The 13348-nt window shown below is 42.1% G+C and overlaps 2 protein-coding genes across 2 annotated transcripts in view; both read left to right on the forward strand.

Moving 5' to 3' along the window:
• Nucleotides 1-13348, forward strand: part of LOC126556214 (glycerol-3-phosphate phosphatase-like) — a 231494-nt gene that overhangs the window by 54121 nt on the left and 164025 nt on the right. The gene's annotated exons all lie outside the window — the stretch shown is intronic.
• LOC126556345 (signal peptidase complex subunit 3) overlaps nucleotides 7511-13348 on the forward strand; it is a 586951-nt gene continuing 581113 nt past the window's right edge. Inside the window, exon 1 of the mRNA XM_050211602.1 lies at nucleotides 7511-7515. The gene's annotated coding sequence lies outside the window, so the exon portion shown is untranslated. The remainder of the gene's footprint in view (nucleotides 7516-13348) is intronic.

Here is a 13348-nt window from a genome sequence, read left to right on the forward strand (position 1 = left end):
GTTTGCACCCTCAGCCCTTGGCATAAACGTTGTTTTGGCAGCAGCTGAGCTTCTACGCGAATCAATCGATTTTCGAAGGTTCCCTCAGTGCGGCATTCATTATCTAAATTTTTATAATTTTCTGAGTGTCACTCATGCCAGTAAAACTCATGCCCTACTCACTGCAGTGAACTCACTACTCACTTGACGAATTGCTCTTCGTTAAGTGTACGTCTCACCGTTGTGCGTGAACAAGAAGAGTAGCGTATATAACTTTTACTTGAAATTTTCTTTTCTTTCTAAAGTAAAGAAATCTTTGAGTAACAATGAAAAATATAAAAATACACAATAGTTTTTACAAGCAGAACTGACCCATGATTAAATTCAAAAAAGGAAGAGGAGCTCAACAAGAACTGCCATTCAAAACGTCTTTGGAACACACACGTAAGCTACTCGAAAAACTGTCAGATTCATAGAAACAAATACCAGGACTATAATAAATCTAGAAAATCATTTTTCTACACCATCTACAAATATTATTTTTTTATAAATATTATATAAACGATTTATTTGAATTTGAAAACTGAAGATCGGGTATTGATATTGTTAAGGTATTTAGCAATATTTTGTTCAGATGAGCAAAACAAGTTTAACAATTTATTTCTTGATGATTTCAATGATATGATTGTTTTCTCAAAACCCTTTGCTAAGTTTTACAAACAAAATGAAGTCCATGGGGGAAATCTGGATCGGAATTTTAATCACAAATCGAGATCCTAATCGAGAACAGGTTCATAGCATCAATGTTCTCCGCTAAAACACCTGCCAAGAGTGACAAAACCTGAACTGAATAGACATTTAGTTTTGTACTTCTCACATACAGCAATGAGACATAGAGTATGTAAAAAACTGATGAATTCTTCATCTTTTTTTTACTTCTTCGAACCGTAGACGCTTAAAAGGATAATGACCAGTAACACAGAGCTGGGTGAAACTTTAACCAAATGTTCAATTTCTTAAACAAGAAAAGCAAAATTTAATAGACAATACAAGTAAAAAACTAAGAAAGAGACACAGTTTTCAAATATTTCATGCTAGCAAATCCTTTGTGGACAGTTAAACCAGGAAACCAGTGTTGTTATCCTTAGCGTAGGGTGACTGTTTGATTACATTGGCCACACGAAGCCAAACAACCAATGCTCTCCGGCATCTAATAATAAAAAAATAAATAAATAAAATCAAAATCCTCTCCAGCAAGTGTGGCTAGGCGAGAAAGTAATAAAATTCGATCCCTTCAAGGGTTTGGTTCGGTTCTTGCAAAAAGCTAATCGCCAAAAGGGTCGACACCCAATCTATATTCAATCATTTCTTCTCATTTCGAAGTCAACAACCGGCCTCGGCACCTTCCTGCCATCCTCCCCCTTTCCCTCTTGGCAAACGGTTATTGGTCCAGCCGCCCCGACTGCCTATGCCCAAACGCCTCCAGCAACGCGTCTCCACATCAAACGCATCATCTTTTACCATTTCACTAGATTATCGCTGACATGAAAGATTTCCTTTTTCCCAGCGCGACAATTGTTTGCATATCTACCTTCCTCCCTCCGCACGTCACCCTTTCTCTGCCCTCCGCCCCACACAAGAAGCGCAAACAGCGAACCACTAAAAGGTCCCGAGTGGGTCGTGAAATTTGTTACCCCACGATAAGGGTTTACGAGTTTCCCTTGCGTTTTCCGCACACTGCGCTGCACGGGCTTGGGCTGCAACTTTCCTACCATCCCGAAACCGAAACCAGGTGGTAGGTTTCTAAGGCCGCGAGCTCGGTTTTCTAGTGAGAATCTATTGTTACCTGTAAATTAATTGGCTGTAAAAAGGAGGCCTATTGCTTGGCAGGGATTCGCCTTTTTTTGTCGCATTTCCTCCCCATTTTCCTGGTGCTTTCTGGAGCTGGGAAGGGAGGGGAAGAGGGAAGGAATGGGGTAGTGGTTGGTAGAAGCGATTTAACGACAAAACCATTACCAAACTTGGTGCGGGTGTGTTGTCCCGACGGAGATACCCGGGATAGCAAACCGGTGGGCCGTATTTAATAATGAGAAATTATCAATCATTCTTCGCTTACCGCAGCATATTCTCGTTTGCATTTTGTGAGCCAACGGTAGAGTAGAACACATTTTGTGGCAAGTTTTTTGCTTCACTTTTTTGGTTGGAGAATCATTTTGTCAAGGCTTAAAGGATGGGCAGAATTTCTAGGGGAAACAAGCTTTAAAGCACGCACAAAGGTAGATTGAGAACGTTGGCCACTTTCAATTGGTACATTTAGGGTATTGAAGAACGGATTAAAATAGCTAGGCAAGTTGAAACTGATTTTCATTATTGTTAAGTACATAATTGAAGTACCCAGATTGCGTTAAGCATTATGTTCCAATCACAATCGTTAAAGTTGTTCGAAATAAGATTTTTAAAAGTGTTGTAAATGTCAATTCTGCCACACAAAAATTGAATTTGAGCCATCAGCGGCACCATGAGAATTCCTTTCCATCTACCATCTACGATATTCATTTCGGTACATGAATATCAATAATGCGGCAATTCTTCACCACCATTCTTTTCTTGGTGTATTATTTATTATTTTTTTACCGACACGCTCCATCGAATCAATATTTGCTTCTAAATATTACATTTGCAAAGGAAACGACCTCTTTTTTGGTTCGACGTTTCCACCTGTCAAGAAAATTTGACTAAACCGATGGTAAATCCTGTCAGAGACCGTTGGCATCAGCTGGCGGAAGGATTGGCATTGGGATATGTTTGGCGTATTCCTCTCACCGGGACCGGGATTTACAGTTCACCTTACCGGTCTTCTTACCACGCGCGATTACGCTTTGGTCGATGCGTTTCGAGTGGGGGCGTTCCTCGTGGGGTATTTCGTTGTTGTACGATTTCCTTTTTTCGGAAAATTTCGCCTTCAAATTACCTGGAAGATACGCGCTTCGAACGCCGGGCCGGTGCCGGATTACAAGTGAATCAATATTGATAAATTGATTTTCAATTGATTTTGAGCTCGTGGCAATTCGCTGTAAATTGGTAGCGAACGTAGCGAACGTGCCGTGATGATTTCTTCGATTTTGGATTCATTTTTTGTAAAAGGTTCTTTGAAAAGCGCCTGTCATTATGTGTTTGGTCACCGAAACGAATGTAACCAACGATGATGTATCTAAGCGTCTCGGGATTAATACTGAACTCTCGATATTCTTATCTGGGCTGCTTTTTCAAGATACATCGGGAGAAGGTTTATACTTTGAAAATGTTTACTCTATTCAAATGACAAAGGTAAATGCTAGATTTGAAAATAAAATAAAATTACATGGAATGATCCGGTGTTCTACACGGCACCAACGTCATTTCAAACCCGACACGGCTATGTACCGAATCCCATTTCCAAGTTCAATTCTTACAAGAGCAGACAGCTACGTGGCACTAAGCGGCCTAGATAACCATAACATTCCCGGCATGGCCTTGGAGATCATTAAGCTAAGAATAAGAGCAAGTAATAAAATCGCTTAACGAAATTGGGTAAGCTGCAGTTGAACTTAGAGTGATCGAACCCTGTGCTATGTTATTCTTAGCGGATGCCAAACGCCCAACATTCCTTTGCTTGGGGTACAATCAATCAAGAAAATTGAAATTATCTGATCAACATCCTAATCGTAGCTGTAGTGACAAAAAAGACGTGGAGGACTTAGATAAAATTCTTGGTTTGGAGGAAAACCTGTTTTTTTGTTATATATTTCGTATTTCTATGATTATGGTTACATATTTTCCCCTAACGCCAAGATGAACAAGAACAGACATAGATAAATTTGTAGGTACTCACCAAACATAAGTTAAATTTAACTCACGGTAAATGATCTCGAAAGGATCCATCTTCGAATATCGCAAGATCAGCTCTGGACTATCTTTGGATCATTGGACTATTTTTCGGTGGTGTGTGTGAGCAGGGAGTGTAGCGAAGTAGAATGAACCACGAGCTAGCTGAGCTGTTTGGCGGTGATGATATCCTGACAGTAGTCTAAATCGGTAGGATACGATTCCTGGGACAAGTGAGAACGATGTCAGACTCACCAGGAAGGTGCTCATCAACCACCCAGTCGGCACGAGGCGTAGAAGAGCACAGCGATCACGTTGGCTGGATCAAGTGGAGTCAAACCTGTCGGAGATAGGATGCAGCCGTGGATGGAGGACTGCAGTCCTAGACCGAGTTTCCTGGATACGGATTGGCAACCTAGCCATGTCTTTGCGACGTACTCAACCCTGAGCAGGCCAAGAAGAAAAAGAAGAGAAGAGTATATTAACATTCCCCATGAAATGTGGTTGTGACCAATGCTAATTTTGTAAAAAAAAATCGTAAAAGCATGGACATGAGTTCCACAAAAGCTGCATTAGCCCATCCTGGTTGTTTCATTTGAGGCTTTGGATGACATGAACAGTTTATTATTATTCTTGTAGGCTGGTCTTTTTCTCGAAAGATCAGTATTATATGCAAAAGGCTTTACAATAAGACCTTAACAACCCAAAGCCTGCATATTAAAAAAGATTGTACATACCAAAGTTCTGATCAGGAATTGATCGACCATTTTGAAATCAATTCATGGTAGTGTTACAATTGCTCATGAGTTATGTACATATTTTTTGGAGATGAAAACATCAGTCACTCACTCACTCATGTTGGCCTGCTCTTTTAAAGAGGACGTCGTCGTGACATGGCGCGGTCTACAATAGATCTCCAGGAAACTCGATCTCTGGCTGCAGCTTCTCATCGATGTAGGCACCCGATCTCCGATAGGTTTCCCTTCACCTAATCCAGATCTGAGGAATGGATCAGGAATGGAGAAAATGAGCACTTAAAATCATTAAAAAATGACCATCTAGCTCCGCAGTATACATAAACCTATTATTTGATTATGAAAGCGTAAAACTCATAGGTGAAGTTTATTTGTATAGATTGTTCTCGGTTAGGTTTCGTCTGATTTTTCATTCCGAGTTTCCTGTATTATTGTTTAGCAGTCATTACATAAAATTAAATCAGTACGACTTCATTGTTTATTGATCTTCTGTCTAATTCCAGTCTGTAAAACAAACATAAATGATCAATGTTGGTCATCATCACACCACTTTGTAAGACCAAATTGAATACAAATTGCAGGAAATCCATCACCATACACAATTTAAACCTAGCTGTTTCATTTACACAGGTAACAGCAAACCCATGAGTTCAATCATACACAACGTCTTCGTACAATAATCCAGCTGTGCAATCGCACTTGTCGTCACCGTGAAATAAGCGGGCCCTTCAGTATGATTCCACCGTAGACTTGTGTCCGAGTAGCGACGTGTGATGGAAAACCGATCAATCGTAGTAATTTCCTCCATATTCGCCTTACTGAGTCTTGAGCACCCCGCAGCTGCAGTGCTGTGTCGACGTGTGCATCGAATTAATGTAAGCAGTCCATTAACCGAATCCGGTGCATTCCGTCCGTTGCATCTCCGTCAGCAAGCGAGCACATCGATTTCCATCCACATCATTGCGGGCGAAAGGAGCACTCATTTTCACGACTATCGAAGCATCATAGGCTCGGTCGAAATAGGAATTCAACGCACTGGTTCAATGCTTCGGCCATTGAACGGTTGCATGTCCGAAGTCCATCGACCACGGCACGACGACGGTCGGCCGACGATCAACGGCCGACTTTGATAGGCCCTGCCGGGGCTAGCTTAATCGAACACCTGAAGGAAGATGGTTTTGCGACCACCATCTACGAACCTAGCGCTCCGAGAGTAATGCGCACGTTGCGTAACACAAGCATCAGCACAAGACCAACATATTTAGCCCCGCATCATGTGCCGTGTTAGGACGGGACCACAGAGCACACACACAAGACCACCACAGCAATCGGGCAAACCCTTCGGCGATGCTGATCAGCCATAAGGCGCGACACACCGAAGACTCATCTCATTTGCTCAGCAAATGGGTGTTCAATTTACGAGGTGCCACTTTTCACAACCCGTACCTTCCAGTGACAAATGATTTTACACCCGTCCTCGTCACAAGATGGACATTGCAGACACACACACACACGCGCGAACGCGACATAGAACTGGCCCTGACCCAGAACGCAGCATAGATGTGTGAACACTGTGAACACTGGTGAGTGACGCCCTCGGATGCCCCTAGGGAGGGTTTGTCGCGGAGCATAATATGCGGGCACGTGCCTTTTCAGTGTGGCCTGGTGTACGGTGTACAGCGGATGCCTTTTTCTGTGTGTGGCGCATACCGCACAAGGCATGGACCGTGGAACGTTGCGGCAGGTCAGCAGGTCTTGGAAAACGGCGTCGATACTGTTAAGGGGTTTGACGCTGATCAACGTGATGAGATTTCGCTGAAGATGATCGTTTATGTATGTTTGAACACATTCGCACATAGTCTGTGGGATCGTGTCATGTTTGGTAAATCGTTAAAGGGAAGATAAACAGGCTTGTTGTGACTGTTTGTATTGCAGCCAATGACATCGTAAGCGAAACAATTATCGCAATTTGAACTAGAGTTTGGTTTTTATTCATGTCGGACTGCAAGGCCGTATTACTAACTTACAATAATTCCGATTTTTGTTTAAATTTAGAAGATTATTATGATTTGGTTTGGTTGTAATCGCATAAAATTATTAAATTCATTATCAGTTTTTTTTTATTTAAACCTCATTTAAAAATATCTTCGAGTCTTTTATTGAGCATTTTTTGAACTCTCGCAATTGAACGTTAACTTAAAAATCCTGTCCTATACAATACCACACGATTAAACATGTATTACACTCAACGCAATACTTCACAGCACTAGTCCGCTGGCACGGGGAAACGCAGGAAAACTTGTCTATAAATTCCCCTTGCACAATATGTCTTCTCCGAAAGGAAATGTACTGCCATCCGTAGGTTCAGTCGCTTTCCCACGTAGACTACCTTTGGCCGTCCACTCGCCATGTGTATCGCCATTGCGTTTATGTCCTTACTTTCCGGTACAACTGGTCGCTCGTGTGGTGTACACATTCACCCCAAACCACCATTACAACGTAATACATATTTATGCTAATGCTTTCCGGTGGCAACATAAAAATGACTAATGTGGCAAGCTTGCTGTTGTGTTTAAAGCACAAAAACGTGCTAAGTGACGTTCCTGCAGTACCGATACGATGCAAGTGACAGTTAATGCCGCTACCGCAAACCTAAGGTACTGGTGGATTTAGAACTTCCCGCGACAGAAAACTCATTTCGATGCTGTCATTCAGCGTGCGATCGATTAGCTACTGTGGAGTTTTGATTGGTGTGGCCACGAGCGCAGCACAAGAAATTATGCTCTTCACGCCCGAACCGCGCCATATTAATCCCGGGACCGGGAACCGAACGCCAGTTGCCAAATGCAGCTGCTGCAACGGTTTTGAATTTCGTGCAAGTGTTTGATATAGCGGAGGCACTGTGTGCACGACCGAATGTTGGAAAGTCATTCCAGTGAATAATTCATTCGCAGTCTCCATCAAAGGACGGTTGCTCGATTTCTCCAGCTTCCAGCAAACGGCTGACACTGCTGGCGTTGGTAGCAACGTGTAACGATTGTAATGGTTTGCAAGCGGTTGAGATGAAGCGCCGATGGTATGCTCGTACCTGTGTCGCGGACGGAACCGCACCAGCAACCATTCGTGTAAGACAGTCGTCCTAAGACAAAGCAAGCAATTCGTCGAGATCTGCAAATTGCTTCATGAATTTGTCATACATTAGCATCTCAACCGCAAGGCCCTCAGACGGGCAGCGTGGAGTTTGAAGGGGTTTGCAGAGCATGTTGCCAGGTGCTGAATACAGGATTCGGCACGGTGAACACGAAAAAAAAAGGGAAGGAAATCCATCTCGAAAACGTCTCGGGAGGTTTTAAATCCAATTTCTGTGCTTCTGTTTTGTGGTCGCTTTGCTGTGCCCGCCGCCTGTCACGAAAATTGCCATTGTGAAGCGTTATTTATTGGCAGAGTTGCGACAGAGATGAGTCCATGTTTTCTTTATTGGATGTATTGGATGGAAGGAACAAATATTCTGCTGGAAAACACCGACGTTTTACTGCGTCTCATCACACGCAAATTGAATTCTGATTATAGGACGTACAAAATGCAGAGTTCAAATCTGCCCAGATCTGGCAGGCTTTGTGTTAGTACTTAGTACGCAACTTAGTCAACAGTATCGATCATCCAACAAAAACCCTTGCCTACGATCATTGGTGGCGTTGGTGGAGCAAGCGAATAACCACGCACTCAACAGCATTTGGTATTGCCTCGCTAAAACAACCCTCCCCCGTCAGCAGGGCCCCGTCCGGCGGCTATTTAGTGGACCGTTCTCATACACACCATACGTGCTCCGGTCCCAGACTAGGTCAACATATGAGCGGATGTCCAGCACGTCGGTGTGTGTGTGTACGCACGAAGGAAGCAGGAAAAGTTGGTGGCGGAGGAAGCGGTTCCATTTTCAAGGGCAACCAGTTTCCACTAGCAAGACGACAAGCTGATCTCAAGTACGTTCGGATTGCATCGAACCGTCGGCGCAATGGGAGTGCACATGAGGCGCGATCAGAGGCACAACTGAGCGAGCGCTGGGATATAGCGCCGTTTAGTGTTGGTTGCTTATGACTAGAAGGTTTTGAGTGAAGTTCTTAACGAGATAGGGATTTGTAAAAGATTTATGTTTCGTAGATCGTTAAACGGGAGTAAAGTAGGGTTAGTTTTATATTTATGATCTACCGTGGGTTCCTAGTTTCGAGAGATTCTAGGTAATCTAATACGATCTTCTTGACTATATGCTCGTTTCCTCATAAGGCGAACTCTTCAGCGCTGATTTAGTTCTTTGTTTACATTTTGCACTGAGAACTGTAAAAAAATCGACGACTTGTCATGTTCGCCAGTTGCGAGAATAAAACAGAGTTCACCCAAAAGCTCAATATGTAAACAGGGGCACTATGACTAATGTGATTTAAAGTCAAAGCAAGCTCCATTCGGAACAAACGTAGCGGCAAACGATGGGACAAGCATTTTTAGATTTTTAGTGAAGGAACTGCCAAAATTCACGAGATTTTGACACTTAATGCTCCACAGTAAAGATATCATCAGCTGTCGCATACCATACCATAACACTCGATGCTTTACCATAAAGCCCGATTGGAAGACGAATAAAATGGCGATCACCTTCCTCGACGATGTGAGTTTTTTCACACTTAAGATTTTAAAGTTATAATTCAATTCCAAAGTTCAAGATTCTGGTACATAAAATCAACATCAATCAACATGAAATAAAACATTTTCAAGTTGATAAAAAGTTGGTTTTACTATGTTTTTTTTTTTAATCTAAAAGATCATTGGTCTAACCATGGACTCATAACTGCATTAGGATCGATTTTAATCACTCTTGTCATACGGCTGCTACGAACTTAAATTGCTACACTTGAAAGTCGCAAGGACCTTTGCTAACCCCTTTTAAAATGTTTGAATTATTTCAACAACGTTCACGATGTTCGTTTGCACGTCTGATTGCAGCATTTTCACAAGAATTCCACATTTCAATCATTTGCAGTTTTCGGTTGTTGCTATTCTATTACCAACTCATTGACGCCGCGACTACGTCCCCCCGTAGCCCCGATCAAATTCCTGCACTGCACCGTATGCATTCATCTAATTGCAACGCTTCAGGTTTAGCAATAGCGACACTACTGGCGAAGTGAAGCTCGATGCTCGCAACAAAGGAAACCACCAGCACCGCGGAGAACGGAAGCTTGGCGAAGCGTGCAAACGTGAGCCAAAAGGATCACAGATAAGATCTGCCCCACACACTCACGTGCTCTGGGTGCCGTTTTCGTTCACCAGATTTGGTTCGTGCGATTGTGCGGGGTTAGGCGCGAGGATTGGTATCGGAAGGTTTAGTCAGCTTTCCATCGGTAGGAGCTGAAAATCAGGTCAAGTGTGACTTCTGTGACTTGAAAGTGTAATTATGTTTCGCTGGGAGCACTCATCATGATCGCACTCGTTCGGCGTGCCGCAGATATATTGTGCCCTGGTGCCGTAAGTAATCGCTTCGTTTATTTGTTGCGCCAAGTGTACGGTACGGTACGGGGAAAAGCTCTTAGCCTGTTTGCCGTGCGAGTTGCCGAATGTAAACGTTTCGTTTTGAAATGAGATATCAAAACACCATTAGGGAGATGGTTCTGTCGGTACGGTCGGTGGCGATGATTACAAGATTGGGTGACAATAAGGCTTATTTCGACATCTTGATAGCGGTTTGGCGTTGGTATCCGATGGAAAAGCAACACCTGGCACAAACTGGTGGGGCGGTGCGTTGGGGGTAGTAGTATGCGGGAAGAATGACGTCTTTAATTGCAATTGGGCACGTAGCGAGTGTTAGCGGGACGGCTTGAGAAATAGAATGTGTCCAATTTCCTGACAGGGCGAAGATTCATTGACGTAATCTCCATCGGTAGTTTGATTAGCTTAGCGAACAAAATAAATCAATTGCGCGTTTCGGCTCGTTTGAGCTCGTTTCTTGAAGCTAATAAAATTATAGCATAAAGCTTGTCGATGCAAGAGCTAAGTAAATACTATAATAATATAATCGACACACTAAATTTTATGTGACCTTGTGCAAATTTAGTTGAAATATATGAATAAGCAAAGATCCAAGAAGGAGTAAACGAAGTCAATGAATGCAATGGTTGGAGGCCAAGGCTTTTTGGGTTGTAGAGCCGTGACTGAAAAAAATCTTTTTAAAAACATGTGGAAACTTACACTAAGCGAAATAAGAATCGCAACACCTTGTGTTTTGACACAATCTTCAAAATTTATGAACCGATTCTAATTTTTTTTAAAGCATAGAATGTTAGTTCAATCTATTTTAATCCCTTTTGGGTCATTGCGTCGAAGTTTTTGCGAACCCTACACATTTAAGCGGAACACGGAAAACGATCAGAATAGCTTCTAATCAATAAGGAAAGCCGTACAGTCAATGGAAATTGTTTGAAGAATTTTAGTTAGTGTTAATTTTTGTAAAATACTATAAAAGAGATCAGCATCCTAAATTCGAGCAGAATTGCAATGTCCAATGAGAACAAGATGTGGGCTGCAAACTCTGTTAAGAAATGAAAAATTAAAGCGAGAAAATACCCTCAGCAAAATCTCTTTTACAGAACATTATAACCTTAATCCGAACATTTTCACCGAAAAGTATATTTCCTCGATGACTTCTTCTTCTTGGATTAACGAACTTTCTGGTCACACCCCCGTGAACCCTTCAAACGTCTTCAAGACCGGCGCTGTTGTCGCCTATACCACCGGGCACCCCATCGAAGTGGCCAACATGAAGTGCCCACTAGGGTTTATGTTAAGGACGCTGAAGTCAAAGTATATCATCTAAATGTTAGACATAATCATAAGCGATCACAAAGAGTTGTACCATGGGTTGATAGTACGTTTCCACATCGATAACGCCACAATTAACAAGCTTGAACTGAGTAAAGCCTGGTTTCCATACAAAAACTTGAAGGATGTGGCCGGCAAGTTTTTTCCTTATTATTATTTTTCGTGTAACTTCATACTCACGAATGCTGAGGATTCGTGTAAGTTTTACACCCTGGAAAATAACACAATTCGCCACCATCTTTGCACCGCAATAAAGTGCGTAAACCGCATGGAGCAGGGTTTCCAAGTCGATTGCATATACACCGATCTGAGAACCGCCTTCGATAGCATATCACACGATATACTATTGAATAAATTCCAAAGGCTGGGCCTCTTAGAGTCAATCCTAGCTTTGCTGAACTCCTACCTTTGTAACCAAACGTATCGTGTGAAATTTCGGAATCACACCTTTCGCCCTTTCATGAGCACCTCCGGAGTTCCTCAGGGCAGCAATCTGGGACCATTGCTGTTTGTTTTATACATAAACGACGTATGCTCTATTCTACCTGACAACTGCTATTTGCTACACGCTGACGATGTCAAACTGTTTATGCCCGTAAAATCGACCAAAGATTGTGCTAAACTACAGCAAGCTGTCTCGGTGTTCAACTACTGGTGCGTCCTCAACTGTTTGTCTCTATGTGCCGAAAAGTGTTTCGTTTTGTCCTTTACGCGTGCGAAATCAATGGTTAATTATGATTATTATACAAACGGCGTAAGCGTTTCAAGAACTGCACAAATGTGTGACCTAGGTGTTTTACTTGACCAAAAATTGTCCCTCGGACTTCATTACGACAACGTTATCAACTGCGCCAATAGAACTCTAGGATTAATATTCAAACTGACTCGTGACTTTGACGACTCCCGGTGTTTAAAAGCTCTGTATTGCTCGCTGCTTGGATCGCTCCTTGAATACTGTTCACCTGTGTGCTGTCCATACACTAACGAATGGATAAACGGATTTGAGGCTGTCCAAAGAAAGTTCAATCGTTTCGCGATTCGTAAGTTAGGATGGGCTGATAGTTCCTCCCTCTCATCATACACTTAGCGTTGTCAACTGTTAGGCCTCGAGTCTCTGGAACATCGACGATATTTGCATCAAGGCTCATTCATAGTAGGACTTATTTTAGGAGCTATCGACGATCCCTATTTATTAGGAGAATGTCCCCAGACTTTTCTCCAAACATCACCTAATGTTACTTGTTACGCGCTCGCGAACGGAGTATGGATATGATGCTCCCCTAAAATCCATGATACGCCGGTTCAGCACGCATTCGCACATGTTTGACTTTAATATGCCTCTTTTCACAATTAAAAACGCTATTACACATCCGTCTTACTACGAACTATTTACATGTACATGACATATGTTTTAACTTATAAGTCTTGTAAAACTGTAATCCTCCTGCTTCGTTAAGGTGTAAACGGTGGACGATCAATAAACAATAATAATAATAATAATAATAATAATCTGTTGATCAAAATTAATGTTGGTGCTATTTTTATTTCGCACCCTTTTTCATGAATTTATCGGCTTGAACGTAAACAGTTTGCAAAAATTTCCACGCAATGACTCTAAAAAGGTTCATAATAGATATAACAAACATTCTAAGATTCTGCTCTTTTAATCTTAGAATGTTTGTTTAACGGTTTGTTTAACAGTTGGTTTAACATTTCAGAAGAAATGGCTCAAAAACATGGTGGAGCTTTTCTTATTTCGCTCAGTGTATAATTGGTTAAGTTTCGACACCTGACGAATCGACTGCGATTCAGAATTGGGTGAGTGATTTATTCTTACTTATTCGCAGATAAATGAAAACGTTTTCCAAGCATTACTATTCATT

Source organism: Anopheles maculipalpis, chromosome 2RL (assembly GCF_943734695.1).
Source record: "Anopheles maculipalpis chromosome 2RL, idAnoMacuDA_375_x, whole genome shotgun sequence".
Taxonomy (NCBI): domain Eukaryota; kingdom Metazoa; phylum Arthropoda; class Insecta; order Diptera; family Culicidae; genus Anopheles; species Anopheles maculipalpis.